Source organism: Cupressus sempervirens, chromosome 11 (assembly GCF_028749045.1).
Source record: "Cupressus sempervirens isolate cs-2001-9-10 chromosome 11, ASM2874904v1, whole genome shotgun sequence".
Lineage (NCBI taxonomy): Eukaryota > Viridiplantae > Streptophyta > Pinopsida > Cupressales > Cupressaceae > Cupressus > Cupressus sempervirens.
In genome coordinates this window covers 228,194,013-228,211,210 of record NC_143128.1, presented here as the reverse complement: position 1 = coordinate 228,211,210, position 17,198 = coordinate 228,194,013, and the positions used below count along the sequence as shown (strand labels likewise).

The 17,198-nt window shown below is 30.0% G+C and overlaps 1 long non-coding RNA gene across 1 annotated transcript; it reads left to right on the top strand.

Annotated features, from left to right (window-relative positions):
- Nucleotides 1-12,492: 12,492 nt before the first annotated feature.
- Nucleotides 12,493-13,217, top strand: LOC149528991 (uncharacterized). Its single transcript, XR_016359192.1, has 3 exons — nt 12,493-12,722; nt 12,929-13,033; nt 13,120-13,217. It is a non-coding gene; the product is annotated as an uncharacterized LOC149528991 (long non-coding RNA).
- The last annotated feature ends 3,981 nt before the right edge of the window (nt 13,218-17,198 follow it).

The following is a 17,198-nucleotide window of genomic DNA, read 5'->3' as shown; positions in this document are numbered from 1 at the left end:
TTGAAGACTATGAGCAACAATCAACTTTTTATTAATGTTAATGCTAATATTGATGCATGCACACAAATGTTTGTCATAATATTATTTTAGTGTCCATAGTTAACACTATCATATCACTACTGAAACTTGAGTAAAAATAACATCCAATGTACTTTTTGACTTGGTTTTCTACTTTGTAAAAATTATGAAAATCTTGATTAATGTAAACTATCAAAGTTTTGTTCAAAGATCATTCTTGTAGCATATGTGAATTGTAGAGTGTATTCTCTTATGATCACAAATTACTATTTAGACATGGAGATCCTTGTGGTATCATCAAATACACACCCTTTCATTTTTTATTTGGAAAGAGGAAATATAGTAAAGCTTCTTTCCAGTTAAGTAAAGAGGGAAGATCACAAACCCAATGTAGATAAGGTAGCATCGTGTTGATAAAAAATAAAATAAGGTCACTAGAAGTGACACCTATTGGACGTAATATAAGCTAGAAACAAACAATAATTGCGAAGCTAAAATAGAAGTATACACTACCAACCAAGATGGGAGCCAAATAAAAATCTAACCACTAGCAAGAGTTCAAGAAACAAACAATGCTACCACCATCAAAAAGTAAAAAACCTTGACTCTATAGTATTCTACTGCACTACTAAGCCTTGAAATTGAATAGTACCACCATTGCACAAAATGGAAACAATAACCACCATTCAATAGATAAAATCCTACACCATCTAGAACTAGCACACACAAAACAAGGACCCAACATGCAATAGTTGGAGGAACCAGAACAAGGACCATCTCATTAGCTTTACAATTGCTTAAACTGATCCAATGAAAAGAAGTTATGGGGATCAAAAGGCCTTGTCTTACTCAACCCTTGGGAGGCCTCAAGATTACCTTGTTCATTTTTTGAATCAGTTTCCATTTTAAAGCTTTGTTAGAAAAAATTCAAGGAGAATCTATTGGTTGACCTAGATAGGGCCATTACAAATATTGATACCACCTTGACCATCTCTTTCCCCATAGATCACTTAGTGTTAATTAAAAGTAGAAAATTGCCTCTGCATTTTTCTATCCTAGTCTTTGAAGATGAGAAATCCTTTGAAGACATTTTTTTTTGTATATCATGGATAATATTTAATTTCTTATTAAATTATACCAACTAAAGAAAAATGAAGGAATAGGTTAGATAAGGAATTACATTGTATTCTTGGAAGCTTTTAGATGCAGAAGATGTTAGGGTTGACATGTGGGAGGTGAACCTTTTAAGAATATTTTATAGAGAGTGCATTCCTATCATTCTTTCATCACCTTCAATACTCCATTTAAACCATAGGTAGGGAATGATGCATATAATTTAAGTGTTGTTGTATGTACCTTTTATATAGTAGTATGAGCTTCTTTTACATTTTTCCCCTTCAATTTTATTGACAAAAATATTAATAGTTTTCAATGAAAGACATTCTTAGGGGAGTGGCCTAACATTTCTTCTTCTTTATTTAAGATTGATATTCTTCAAAAATTTAAAGAATATTATTTTCATCTTAAATTTGTAGGATCAATATTTTGTTTCTATAAGTTATGAAGATGATGGTAGAGACATAGTACATCAAACTTTAGATTCTATTCTTATAATGGTATAACTGACATGACTTTTGTTCTCTTTAAATTTACAAATAAATCTTTGGTTAATTTTGAATTTCAAAATAAATGAAAAGAACTTTTGACATCAACCCCTTGTGAAAAAATAATAATTAAGTGTACATATAATGTTAAAAATGTATAATGTCTAGATATTTGAAGAGAGTTTTGAAACTGAACATCATTTGCGTTTCTAGTAAATATTGTGAGAATTTTGTGGAAGCCCTTTAGTGTGAAAAGTGATGATGTATTCTTTAGTGATTATATTTAAAAAGCAATCATTATAGTAGAATCCTATGAATAATAAGATGCGGTTTGTTACTTCTAAGTATGAATTGTCTATTTAACAAATAATTTTTTCATCTCTAAAACTAGTCCTAGAGGGAAATAGCAGATGAGAGATCTGAAGAGTGGTTTCAGTACAACCCAAGAGAGTAGAAATATCCAATGAAGAGATAAGGGGGAATAAATGACACGTGTATGGTACTGAAAAAGTTCAATCAGATAGGTTTTAAGAGAAACTCACGTCAGGAACTAATTCCCTTCTAAAGATGAAAAGAAAAGTTTTATTCCTTTGACTGCCGTATATAAACTCCATGAAACCTCAAACGGTGAAGGCAACGCACTCACTTATTGGTATTATCATTTGCCTTATACGTCTTGTTTTGTTTGTGCTGTCCCTAATTATGTTACGTATATTTCTAGTCTATTCCTACTTCTCATAACCATACGTGAGTCTACCTTATAAATAAAGTGCACCGCTACTATTGATATGTTGTGATTTGTACTCACTGTTTCAAATTTGCAACATGATAGAAATTTAACACATTCTCAGGAATTAGAGTCGATAGAATGAAGCTCCACTTGGACACCTCCATCCCCCCACCTTCCCCTCTATCAAAAAAGTTATACGAAAGAAGTGACTACCGACATCAAAACACAACCTATGACTACTTCTACTATCCTTACATATATCATAGCTTATCATCATCATACTAATATAAGACTTTATGTTTCTCAAACTATGAATGTTACCAATAAAGGTCCTTCTCATTAAATTTGTAGAAATGAGAAAACAAAACCAATTCCATGACAACTAAAATATCGAGTCGCTATTCTAATAAGAAAATCAAGTATCACCAATAAAAGTAACTCAATTTAATAAAATAGCTATAATTAAAATGGTCAATTACATCCAAGTGAACTATTCAACATGTTTGGCAATTGTAAGTATAATCCTCTTGTTGTTTTTATATTCATATTTTCTCCTCTATCTTTATTTTTTAAGATTTTCTATTTTTTCCTTCTTTAATAGCCACTTTAAATGTCTATTTTTAGGAAATTGCCTCTTTTTTTTTTCTTTTTTCTTTTTCCCTCTACCTTCATAGATCTTTTATCTATCATAAATCTCATGTTTTCATTCATGGATTCTATTTGAGAGGAGAGTGTTTTGAAATAGATATTTGTTGAACTTGTGTTGGTATGAGGAAATGAAAAGATCTTGGTGAAGTGAAATAAACACAGCGTTAGCAATGCTAAAGCTTCAAGAGAAGAAGATAAAAAAGTAAACATCTATTTTATGTTGATTTGTAACGTGATTGTCATTAGCATGAACTCTGATGGCATTCCTATGGGGTAGTATACTAGCATTGTGGGGGACATGATTTGGTGCATATGCATTACATTCATGATAGTGTTTGTCATTGATGTCAACATACACCCTTTTCTATGAAGATTAATAGAGTTTCAGAGGTAGATGTGTTTGGCACAGTCAACAATAAATGCCTTGGGTTGTGTAATTGTAGACGTATATTTAAATATGTGTTAGGTATAGTTATGTACGTAGAAAGAGATATGGAGTTAATGACACAATTATGCAATTTTTTCTAGAGGTACCTTTTAGAGAGAATTTATCAAAAGAGGGTGTTCGTAAATTAGTTGTATCTTTTGGATGAGATGTAATTATCTTCAACACATTTAGAGGATGGCTAGAGATATTTTCAAGATGCTATATTCCACATAGTGGAATCAGATATGCACATTGGATAGACTTGTTAAGCCTATTTAGCATGCTTGTTCATGTGGTCTGACAATTGTAAACATCTTTGATGAAAGAACTTAACTGATTGTAGTATCTAAAAGAGGTCTTACATTATCCATTGTAAATCAAGAAAACCTCAAGCACAACTTGATACTTTTATTAGGACATGGTATCAAGGAAAGGTCATTTTACTATGGTACAGTGTGGCATTTATCAATAAGATCATTTAATTACTTATGCAAGCTTTAATGCACATTTGGATAAGGTTTTAGCAGAGATTGATGTTTAGGATCTACTTTGAGATTCAAATGAACTATATTGGAAAAGAAGTTGATCTTTAGTCAATTCAAGAACTTTGAATACATTATCCTAAATATTGCTCAGTGAATATATAGTTTATCAGAAATTTACATCTAAAAAGGTATTTCCCTATTTAACATATTATTGTCATGGTCTCTTAATTGCTAGATCATGCCAAAATTGCATCATTTTTAGCATAATAAAACTCAAGTGCATGTTGTTTCTGAAAAATGGCCATTTCACTTAGAATTGGCCATCTTACCTCCATGTCCTAATACCAAAGATGTTGACCATGCCCTGGAAAATGCTTCTGATAGCTGGATTGTTCCCAACCTGCTTGCCAATCCCAGGAATGATTAACAATTTCATGATCAGGATGGACCACCCCCCTTAGCTGGTATTTCTTTAGCTACCTAAAGGTTGCTTCTAATATGTTTTGTTTTATGAATAGATGTTGCTTCTAGCTTCGGCTGTGTGGACTTTCACGGGGTGATCTTGTATCCCCTGACACTTTTTTGTGAATTGGCTCTGAGTATATTATTTATTAATAGAAAAGGACTATTCATCAAAAAAAAAAATGACAATAAGGTCAAGCCAATGTTAATGTTAAAAGTACAAATCAAACATTAATATTTCAAAAGAAGTTGCAATGGAGTATGATCCCAATTTATATTGTATGATATTGGCCATTTAATTACTCAAAAGCCTTTATGGTTATATCCTTGCTCCTCTTTGAAACATAATAAATCCATCTTTATAAACAAATTACTAAAATAAAATGTGATAGGAAGTTCGAAGGACTAATGCATTGAGCTTCCTCTACCAAATTTTGTTCTTTAGCTAGAAACTCGTCTATGGTCTCCCACATAACTTTCAAAAATTCTATGGAGGTTGGCAATACAATGCATCTAGAAACAACTCGGTATCCCTAAACAAGCTTGTGCATCTCAGAAAACTCTATTGTTTATCATTTACTCATTTTCAAGTGGTGAGAATAGTTTTTGAGAACTCCACTTTTCACAATATAATCTCTTTTCACTACATCGATAGTACTAGATTATCATAATAATCTAGCCGAAAGTCTCATAGTAATTAACCTATTGGCTCATAAATAGTAATACATTATTATTAGTTTCTATCTTCTAGTATATTGTATCCATTTATAATTTTAATATTCTATTAGTTTAAAGAATTAAACACATTTTTATATTAAAAAATACTATAATTTATTAAATCTACATATTTTTTTAAAAAAATCTACTTATTGTGATATCTATTGAGTCAAAGAAAACAAAGAAAGGAAAAATCAATTTCCCATAACAAAATTTAAAAGATTATATTGCATTAAATGTCTATCATTTTCTCGTGGACTTTATTTTGACATGCCATATATTTCTCCATTTTTGTAGTGCATTAGATTTTTATGCCCTATAACTATTATATGCATTTGAAAATGAGATTTTGTAGATGGTTCTGCTCCTCACATGGTTTTATTTTCAAATAATAAAATTTATCTATTTCTAACATCTTGGAATAAAAAAAGGGTATTGTGCTACTACATAAAAGCAACAAAAATCGTTCCCAAGAATTATTTTCATTCAAATAATTTGGTTTCCTTCTCTCTCTCTCAAATCTTTGAATTATGTAAAGATATAATTTCCATCATTAATTTGCAAGCAGATGTTTTTTCTAGCCTAATGGATCAAAATTTTTCTGAAGCTTGTGGGCTCATAGAAGTACTCGAATGTTCAGTTGAAATTGATGGTTGTGCCTTTTTTCCACTTTTGAGTTGTTTAATTTTTTATAAAATCGTCAAAGTTTATAAATAAACACTCATAATTCATAATAGATAATACTTTTAAATATAAACTTACAAATATTTTTTATATAATTGATTTATAATTTTATTTTTTTTAAATTATATTATTTTGTAGAAGTATAAATTTAGAATCTTTGAGATATAATATTTTTGTAAATATAACTAATTTATATTTATTTTTGACCATTAATATTTATGACGTAAAATGAAAGACATTAGTATGACCAAACCTCATTAAAAAGAAATAAGATAGGGGTGACCCTCAAATTTCAGCTTAGAATAGAAAGATATAGGTAGTCAATAAAAAATTAATGGTTAATGATTTTAAAAGAAAAATTGAAAATATTTAGCTTTTCACTTTGGTAAAGGACTTTCATGAGTTGTACTCTGATTTCATTACTCCTAAAAGAGTCGCCTTATTTCTCAAAAATCTAGAAAGTATACTTGGCTTGGATGCACTTTTTAAAGGTAAAATACATCCACAATAAGCTTTAACAGGTCATGTCTATCTAGCAGAGTAAATGAATTCTGATTTGACTCTTTTTTTAATTAATTAATTCATTCTAAAGGTATAGAATAGTGGTTCTCAATTAGGTACATTTATTCTACTATTTAATCGTGGGCTCTTGAAGGCTTTGTTCCTCATATGGATATTTTGATTCTTTTTAATGAATTTGTATATTAGGTAAATTTTAAGCTTTGTGGCCTAATTTAACATATTAACATGATCTTCTTAGACTTGTATTAGGATGTTTATATTGTCACTGAGACATGCACAATAGTCATAAATAAAGAACACAGTAATAATAAAACATCTTATAGATTTATCAACATATCTCATCTCAACTATCACACTAATTATTTGAATAAGCTGTTTAATTATAACTGAATATAAACAAGCTTATTTAATCTTCTATTGACCATCTTTTAAACTGAATTTTTTTTCTTCTCCCTTTTTGATTAGTCAATATCATTTCCCTACATTAACATGTGATCCAAATTTATGAGCTCAAAAACTCAATAGATCTTAAAATGTATAACACTTAGAAGCATAATAGCCCATTGATGTGCAAATGAATAGGTATAAGACTTGAAAACATAGTTGTCCATTAATCTACAAGACCAATTCTCATGGATCAATGAATTTGACTTGAACTTTTTAATAAGTATACAAATTAGAAGCATATTATTTTCATAAATTTACCTTCTCTTAAATACCTTTTTTTCCTTAAAACAATCAATATTCACTTCAAACTATATGTGTCACTATTCACACATAAGCGCATGAAAACTAAAAAAAAAGTGCATACTAATTAATACATACGTATCCCTTCTCACATTCCTGCAAAAATTTAAAAATAATAGATATTTATTATCTCCCATACTTATGTTTCATTACAATATCCATTTACTTTTATCTATATTGTACTATTGTTAAGAATGTGGACACTTTGCATCTCTTGTTTTATACATGTTTCTAAATTGCATCTTAAAATCTTCCAGAAAGTAAAAACCTGAATTTTGTACTACTACATTTTTTAAAATAAAAAATATTAATAAAAACTAAAACCAAATTTGCTACACTTTTAAAAATATATTAATAAACACTAAAAATATTAACAAACTCTAAAAATGGTTGATATGTAGAGGATTTGTTATTTCAGTCATCCTTTATATCACATTATTCATGTTTTTTGAGATCTGCTAGTGTGATTTGTGTGGGATTCATCTTATTATCATTAATTATTAAATTTTTGAGATGGTTTTTGTGATATCTTGATTTGGGGTTGCAAGGATTCAAAATTAGAGAAATACATTGATAAGTTTTATTGTTTAAGGTAGAGATGTTAAGGGTTCTGAAGGGTAAAGGTGAAATTTTATTTTCGATTTGAAATGATCTAATAGGAAGATGGGAACTCCAAATTTAGAAATGGTTCTCCAAACTATTTTAATTGTTATTATTTTCTTTAATGTTTAACTCATCTTAATTCTTGATTGGTTAAAATTAGAATTTAAATTAAAGACCTTTACAAAGAATTTTAGTCCCATACATTGATTTTTCTTTTAATATTATATATATATATATGTTATGGGGGTCATCCACCAAGATGTTTTAGGTACTCGATACAGGTCCATGAGTGCCTAAAACCAAGGGAATTTGAAAGGTCTAATTTAACTATACTTGCCTAGTTTTTGCAAGAGACCCTTAATCAGTGCCCAAAGCCAAAATTTGAAATACCATGACAACTTCAACTTGAAAAATACCCAATGTTTTACAACGATCTGACGGTAAATTAGAGTGATTACTAATGGTTTCAAATTTTTGAAGATGAAGTTCATCTTGTTCTCTATGTTTCAAGGATTGGTAATTGGAATATATAGATGGTATGGGCATCATTCAATATAGTTCAACGTTCCTAAACTATGGTCATCGAGCAAATTATAAATTATGTCCAAGGCAGAGAAGAAACCCTTACTATTGCTATTATATTTTCCATTGAGGCCATCCCTGTGAGTAAAAAATTATGCATTGATGGGGTTTAGATCCTTTTAGCCATTTTTTGATTTATAGGAAGATTGAATAGGTTTTGGCTAGGATTTTGGAAGAGTATCACATTTTCATACTGTTAATCTTTTTTTTCACTTTATAAATTAATTTGTATATTATATTTCGGCTTCTTTCATATTTAAGTGGACTTTTGCCAATAATAATATTATAAAGGTAAATGTAATTGTAAATCTAAATATTTCAACTAATTTAAGATGATTGTAATGTCTTTTTACAAATTAAAATAAACCATTTCCATTATTTTGTTCATGTTATTTGAGCGGATCTTAATGCTACATTTGACAAGTATAAAATGATATTTAATTATTTTCTTCTGTATTAGCTTAGCAGCATTAAAGCATGAAACTTTTATCTTCTTTTGTACAATTTGGTTGTTTTTTGATTTGTTTGAAGGTTTCTCCCTTTTCTCCCTTTGTTTGCAAAGTTGCTCCCTCTGGTATTACAATTAAACAACTATATTGTTTGGATAATCTTAAAGATTTGATTATTATTGGACCCTCTTTAAAAATTATAAATTTATGATTTCTCTTTCAAATGCATACTACTATGATATGCTACTATGTCATTATCACAAAACTTATCATAAGCATTCCTCAAGTTCAAGTCATCGATCTTGCACATATAACATGACCTAACATTGTGTACCATTATTACCTTGGGTGGAATTGCAAAGAACACCCCTGAAGAATCTTCTATCAATGCAATGTTTGGTTATGCCTTAAATTTTAGTGGAGGACATGCATTATTATAAATAATCTATGCATTGTTATCCTTCAATATCTCTTTCTTTTGCCTAGCAGATGCAAATGATACCATCTTCACAATCTAGGGTTTCTAAATCAAACAACTTCACAACTTGGCTCAAAGAACTTTGCACAACTTACTTGTTAAACCAATGACATGACTTGAATCTCTTCGCCACTTCACACAAATTCACTCTATAATAGCATAAATTTTTTCTCTATAAACATGAAAACCTAGTGAGTTGAAATGCAATTTAAAATCCACCATATAGGTGTTTATTAGGTATGCACTAAGTGCATAATAGCTATCTCAACTTAATTGATGAAACTTTACATAGAAAGACCTTTCAACTTCCCTTAGTGAGTAGCATGACTCAGTTCATACTAACGTTCAAAATTGGCACTCCATCTCTACCAAATTTTCAACTTAGTACCGCAATTCATCTTAGCTCAAACATTGAATAGTGTCCTTATGCATATATCATTATGTTGATTTGCACTTTTATTCATAGCATTTAGGAATTGATGTATGATTTATTAATTTGAAACATAGATCTAGGTGAATCAAGATCTATAAAACTTATTTTAAGTTTCAAACATGAAACATATTTTATATCACCACATAACGTATGATTTAAACATTTAACTGATATTAATGTTCACATCAATATAATATTAGATCTAAACACACAAATTTGGAAATATAGAAACCCTTTTGGTTAAGGTAAAAATTTGCTAGGGATGAGACCCACAAAATATTTACTATTGCAATAATAAAGTTGTGCTTGTTAATGTTATATTATTTTGATCACTTTTGATGATCTACCCTGTGAGAGTTTTTCCTTGTTAAAGGATAAAAGAATTGCTAGGTTCTACCTTGATTAGAGCATTTTACATCACAACTAAGTGAGTACTCTATTAGGAGATTTACATAAGATTTTTAAACCTACTCTATTAAGATATTTAAACCCTAAACCCCATGTTAGAATGTTTAGTACCCAGTCCTTCAATTAGAACTTTAATGCTCAGTAATAGGTCTCCTCTATGCAATATAATATCACCTTATTGCAATAGATCTTCTTTATCTCGTCTTAGAACTCTTCACTAAACTACTCACTCTCAATACTTTGATTCACCTCCAAAACTTTGCATGGGACCAGCTTATTCATCGATGCACACTCATATGCTTATACATACGAACTAGGTCATAGACCCTCCTTAAATATATTTTTGGGGGAACCTTCTAGATCTAATTTAATGATCTAGAATCAATCTTTTTGTTGCTTAGTTGTTTCATTGTTTGATTGGTAGTTTACCTCACATAGGGATTAATGCTCTTCTTTTAAGCATGTAATCACCTTCTTGATTACCTCCTTGATCTTCCAAACATGTTTCCAACTTGATACAAATAGTTTACATAAGATTTTGTATCATTGTAAAAAAAAAAGTTAAAATGTGTTACTTGACACTTATATCACACTAACTCATGGCATTAACTATTTCTTCATGTTGTCCTTCGGCCTTAACTATGCTTAGCATGAACTTAATTACTCGGCCTCTATATTGCTCAATGTCAACTACTATCCTCAACAAACTTAGCAATCAGTGGATTACTCGACAACCATTAGCTCACTTAGTAGTAACTACTACTCGACACATGACTTAAAATATTTCACACTAATAGACAAAATGACTTAAGGATCAATTACAATATTGTAGTTTATATATAGTTGGAAAATAGTATGTTCTTTTAGGTAGGTTGAACTTTTTGGATTTTCTAGTAATCTACAATGTATATATCTACGGTTTGGGTTTAACTAAATATTGTGAGAAAAGATGAAGTGTGAGGAAATAAAAAAATCTACAAGAAGAGTAACACAAGGATATATTTAGTATTTCTACTAGAAAAGTAAAGGGAGAAATCAATTTTTGTAAAGTTCAATAAAATTATATAGGATAATTGTATTATCAGGAGGCTTCCACTTTATCTACTTTCAATAGTTGTATGCATCTTTTAAGTCTGAATCTTTGGTACATAAATGTTGTTATGTATTTAGTTACTTTGGCAATGAGCTCCTACATGCAAATCCAGAGTGGTGATCTCTTTATATTAGTTATACAAAGGAAGAGAGCCTTTTGTGGAGCAATGAGCTTCTAACACTATTGGAATCAATTTTCTTATTTTAGTGATCTCACTTTTCAGCCAAGTCCTCGTCATCTCGAAAAATAATTCCACATATACAAATATTTTTCTTTGTGTGTTTTTTTTTCAATCACTAATTTCTATTTTAGTTATGTAGAAGATAACTTCTCTAATTGATTTTCAAGTAAAGTTTTAATCTATACTAAGTCAGGCGCCACTGTCAACTGATGTATGTTTCACATATATTATTAGAGCATCTTTCTTACATGAACATTATGCTTAAGGAAGATATTTTGTGACAGGGTGACTAGGATGAATTTAACTTGAAAAAATAGTTGAAGAAAACACATTGGTTGATTTAAATAAAGTCAGAGGTAATTGGTTGAACACTAAAAATGAGATTTTTCTTCTTTTAAATTACTTTAGATGATGAAAAAAGATATATTAAAAAGTTTCATGAAAAGTTTAAGTATAATATAAATAAGTGATCAAATTGAAAATAGAACTAATAGAATCAAAAGAAGAAATTTAAATTTCCATCCCATATGAGAGTTAGTAGGCAATAGTGGATACCCCACACAAATCCTAGCCATTGACTACCAATATCCATACATGTTGTGTAGATGAACTTGGAAGTAGAACATAAGAACCTTAGACTCCATCTAATCAGTTCAATACTCTTGGCTCAATTATATTCTTCCTTATGTTGTTTTTCTTCATAGATGTATTTTCTATTTGTTTGTCTTGATGCTACAAAACACTATTCTCCACTCTACAGGTATGGACGAATCTATCTTAATGACTGTTAATTTGGACATATATATTTTTTTGAAGTTAAATTCATTTCAATATCTTCCTACACTAAGTGAAGGTAGAAGCCAGAACTTTCATGAATTTTTCAAATATATCGATAAGATAAATAGGCCAGAGACTTTTGCGAATATTTCTAACATATCCATACGGGAAAGATGGTAGACCTCAGGGAATAAATGATGTGTGCATGCTTCCACTTGAATTTTTTTAAATAAAACGGACGTAAAAGTTCGAAGAAGACTACAGAAATGCATAACAACACATTGATTCTTCCATCACATCAAGAACAATTTCAGCTCTAAAGATTAAGGAATGAAAAAAAATAAAAATTATTCCATTCTCTTCGACTCAAACAACTTTATTTGCTAGTATTCCTTTTTGGCCCTATATAAACACCATCAATCCTCAAACCACAAAAACAAGGTGCTCGGTCATTCGTAATTTTCTTTGCTTTTTGCTTCATATTTCTTAAGCTGTAAACAAGTATGGCATCCTGCCAGCAGTATGAGAACAAGCCCACACTTCCACAGGGGCAGATTGTCCGTGTGAGCTGTAAGGCAGATTGTCATAGATTTGAAGCACATAAGGCTTGTTCCGCTGAGTTCCACCAACCCTACTCAGATATATTGTGGATGGTTTAAATATTACACATTAAGGTTTGATTGATTCTTAGACTAAAAATGTTAAATATTCAAAATTGATTTAATTCTAAAAGCTTAATTTCTTTATCAATATATGATATTTAAGAATGATCGATATATTGTATGTATGTCTACAAATTGGTATCCATCAATTGTTTTACTTCTACTTACTTATTTGAGTGATAACTAATTTGATATATGAATTGTGTATATACATACAGACCTGGCTAAAAGTTGAGAAAGAGAGTACTATTCTTCATCATCATCATAATTTTCTCTTTCTCCAACCGTTCCTTGTGAAGCGCGTTGGTACTGATAAGGATGAGGTATTATTTGAGTATTATTGAGTAATTTGTTTTCAGATTTGAAGGTGGCTTTGAATATGAGGTGGTGAATTTGATTTTAATGGCAGTCGATGATATGAAGTATTGTGGTGTTTGGTGGCCATGAATGAGGCCGTGACGTGGAAACCAATTAGTGGGGCAAATGACGAAGATGGCAAGGTCTGGACAGCAGAGGAGAGCTACGACGGTATTAAAATTAAGCCGCGGAACAAAGTGGCCGGGAATCCAAAACAGCTCTGGAAGATCCAGAACCTTATCAAATAGAAGGATTATCAAAATATATAATGTTAAGGCTATTATGTATATATATATATATATATATATATATATATATATAGCCCTGGAACTTATAGTTGTCGAGATTATGAACTTATGCTGGTCCATGTAATCTTAAATTATGGTTACCGAGATCACGAACATATGCTGGTCCATGTAATCTTCTAAATAAAGGATTTCCTATAATTATGGTAGAGAGGCCTTATTAATATTTTTAAATTTGTGGACGGTTTGATATATTAAATAGAAATTTAAATGTTAATATAGATCATATTTAATTGCACATGTGCATATGTACATATGTTTAGGACACTTGAAACAATCTAAAGTATACAAAAAGTTATTGAAATATTAAAAAAACTTAAAGAAATCTAACCTATTTTGTGGGTTGATGAGTCAAATGCTTATTTTAATCAAAATTTCATCGTTAGTATGAAAGTGAGTGTGGAGGCAATTTAAGTGGCTTTTATGTTTACCTCATTACTATCAATCAAAAGTACTTATTTACTTTAAATCAGAAGTTACCTTCAAGCAAATTTTTGTACTTTTAATCAAAAGTTTTCTACTTTTGATCAAGCATTTCTAGAGATTTCTATAGAACCCTCTTGACTATAAAATTAGCCATGTGCATTATTGGAGAGATTTATTCCTCAAAAAATTGTAACCCATTAATTATTTCCTTATTTATCTTTTAATTTAGTATTTTGTGTTTCAACTTAATATTTAGATATTAGTAATGCAACATTTACACTTGTCTAAATTTAAAATGTCATGATGTATTGTTTATCTTGTGATCTAGGTATTGGTTATGTAGTTGGAATTAAAACTATCTCACTTTAAAATTCTTTGTAAATTTTCTTTTGTTTAACTCAATTATTTTAGTTTATTATCTTTTAGCAATGAAGTATTACTTATGACTCTTTGAAAATTAGAATTGCTTTCAACTAACCTTCAGTTGTAATAGAAATCAATTAAAATCATCTCTTAATAGTATTCCAAACTTAATTGCAACCCAATTGTGCAAAGGGGACATCATTTCTAGATGCAAAGGTATTGATTGAGATGAAGGGGGCTCCACTACTAGCAAGTGTAAGGATTATTGAATTAAGATATGTTGTATGTGCTCGATAGGAGTGTGATGAAGGTTAAATATCGTATGTTGTGAATGTTTGTCTCCAAGTGTTTAATGATGAGATAGTAAGAAGAATTTAGTTTTCTTTTACAATTTTTTTATGGTACAATTGATAGCATTCAATTTTTCTAGAAGTTGATTTGTGAAGTCTTTTTTAATCAAAACTAAACAATACTACACAGACTAAATGAAAGTTGACAGTATTATGATTGTAATAAGTTGATTGTGTATACTTCTAATATTGTAAGCTATAAAAATAAATTAGGCTACAATCAATTGTAAATTGTACATGTGATTGGTGTTGAGTTGATTCTCAAACAATGCTCTTATAAAGAGAAGTTTGTTGACTTATAAAAGAAGACTTGGAAAATTTGTTTCTCTATATTAAATTTAATTATAGATATTTAAATTCTTATTAATTCATCATTTTATTTATAATTTTGTATATTAAAAAGGGTTTCCAAGAAATTATACTCATTATAATATATCTACAAAATTTGATAGCTTTATTTTAGATCATATCTCCCTTTGTTTGCAAGTTGCTCCCTTTGTTATTACAATTAAATAACTATGTTGTTTGGATAATCTTAAAGATTTGATTATTATTGGGCCCTCTGTAAAAATTATAAAATTATGATTCCTCTTTCAAACACATACTACTATGTCATTGTCACAAAACTTATCATAAGCATTCCTCAGCTTGAAGTAATCGATCTCTTCGATCTTGAACATATAACATGACCTAACGTCGTGTACCATGACTACCTTGGGTGGAATTGTAAACAAAATCCTTGAAGAATCTCATATCAATGCAATGTTTGGTTATGCCTTAAATTTTGAGTGGAGGGCATGCATTATTATCCTTCAATGTCTCCTCCTTCTCCCTAACAGATGCAGATGATGCCATCTTCACAATCTAGGGTTTCTAAATCAAACAACTTCACAAATTGGCTCAAATAACTTTGCACAACTTACTCATTAAACCAATGACATGCACTTGAATCTCTTTGCAACTTCACACAAATTCACTCTGTAATCGCCTAAATCTTTTCTCTATAAACTTGAAAACCTAGTGAGTTGAAATGAAGTTTAAAATCTATCATATAGGTGTTTATTAGGTATGCACTAATTGCATAACAACTATCTTAGCTTAATCGATGAAACTTGACATAAAAGGGGCTTTCAACTTTGCTTGGTGAGTAGCATGACTCGGTTCATGCTAACGTTCAAAATTAGCACTTGGTCTCTACCAAATTTTCAACTTGGTACCACAATTCATCTTAGATCAAACATTGAATAGTCTCCTTATGCATATATCATTATTTTGATTTGCATTTTCATTCATAGAATTTAGAACTAATGTATGATTTATTAATTTGACCCATAGATCTAGGTGAATCAAGATCTATAAAACTTATTTTAAGTTTCAAACATGAAACATATTTGATATAACCACATAAAGTCTAATTTTAACATTTAAATGATATCAGTGTAACCATTGACATCAATATAATATTAGATCTAACTTCTAATTGCATGAATGAAAACTCATAGACACATAACACATAAACACACAAATTTGGCAATATAGAAACCATTTTGGTTAAGGTAAAACTATGATAGGGATGAGACCCACAAAATATTTACTATTGCAACAATAAAGTTGTGCTCGTTAAGGCTACCATATTTTGATCACTTTCGATGATCTACCCTATGAGAGGTTTTCCTTGTTAAAGGATAAAAGAATTGCTAGTTTCTACCTTGGTTAGAGCATTTTACATCACAACTAAGCAAGTACTCTATCAAGAGATTTACATAAGATTTTTAACCCTAATCTATTGAGATATTTAAACCCTGAAACCCATGCTAGAATGTTCAGTACTTGATCCTTCATTTAGCACATTAATGCTTAGTAATAGATCTCCTGTATGCAATATAATATCACCTCACTATGATAGATCTTCTTTATCTCTTCTCAAAACTCTTCAGTAAACTACTCACTCTCAATACTTTGATTCACCTCCAAAACATTGCATGGGAATAGATTCTTCATCCATGCACACTCATATGCTCATACATATGAGCTAGGTCATAGAACCTCCTTAAATATATTTTTGGGTGACCCTTCTAGATCCAATTTAATGATCTAGAATCAATCTTTTTGTTTCTTAGTCTTTTCATTATTTGATTGGTGGATTGCCTCACATAGGGATTAATGCTCTTCCTTTAAACATGTAATCACCTTCTTGATTACCTCCTCAATCTTCCCAACATGCTTCCAACTCAATACAAATAGTTTACAAATGTTAAAATGTATTACTTGACACTTATAGAACACTAGCCTATGGCATAAACTATTTCTTCATGTTGTCCCTTGACCTTAACTGTGCTTGGCATGAACTTAATTACTCGACCTCTATATCACTCAATGTCAACTACTATCCCTAACAAACTTTAAAATCACTAGAGTACCCAACAACTATTAGCTCACTTAGCAGTAACTAGTTCTTGACACATGACTTAAAATATTCCACACTAATAGACAACATGACTTAAGGAGCAACTACAATATGGTAGTTAATATATAGTTTGAAGATAGTATGCTCTTTTAGGTAGGTTGAACTTTTTGGATTGTCTAATAATCTACATTCTATATATTTATGGTTTGGGTTTAACTAAATATCTTGAGAAAAGATGAAGTAGAGGGTGAGGAAATAACAAAATCTACAAGAAGAGTAA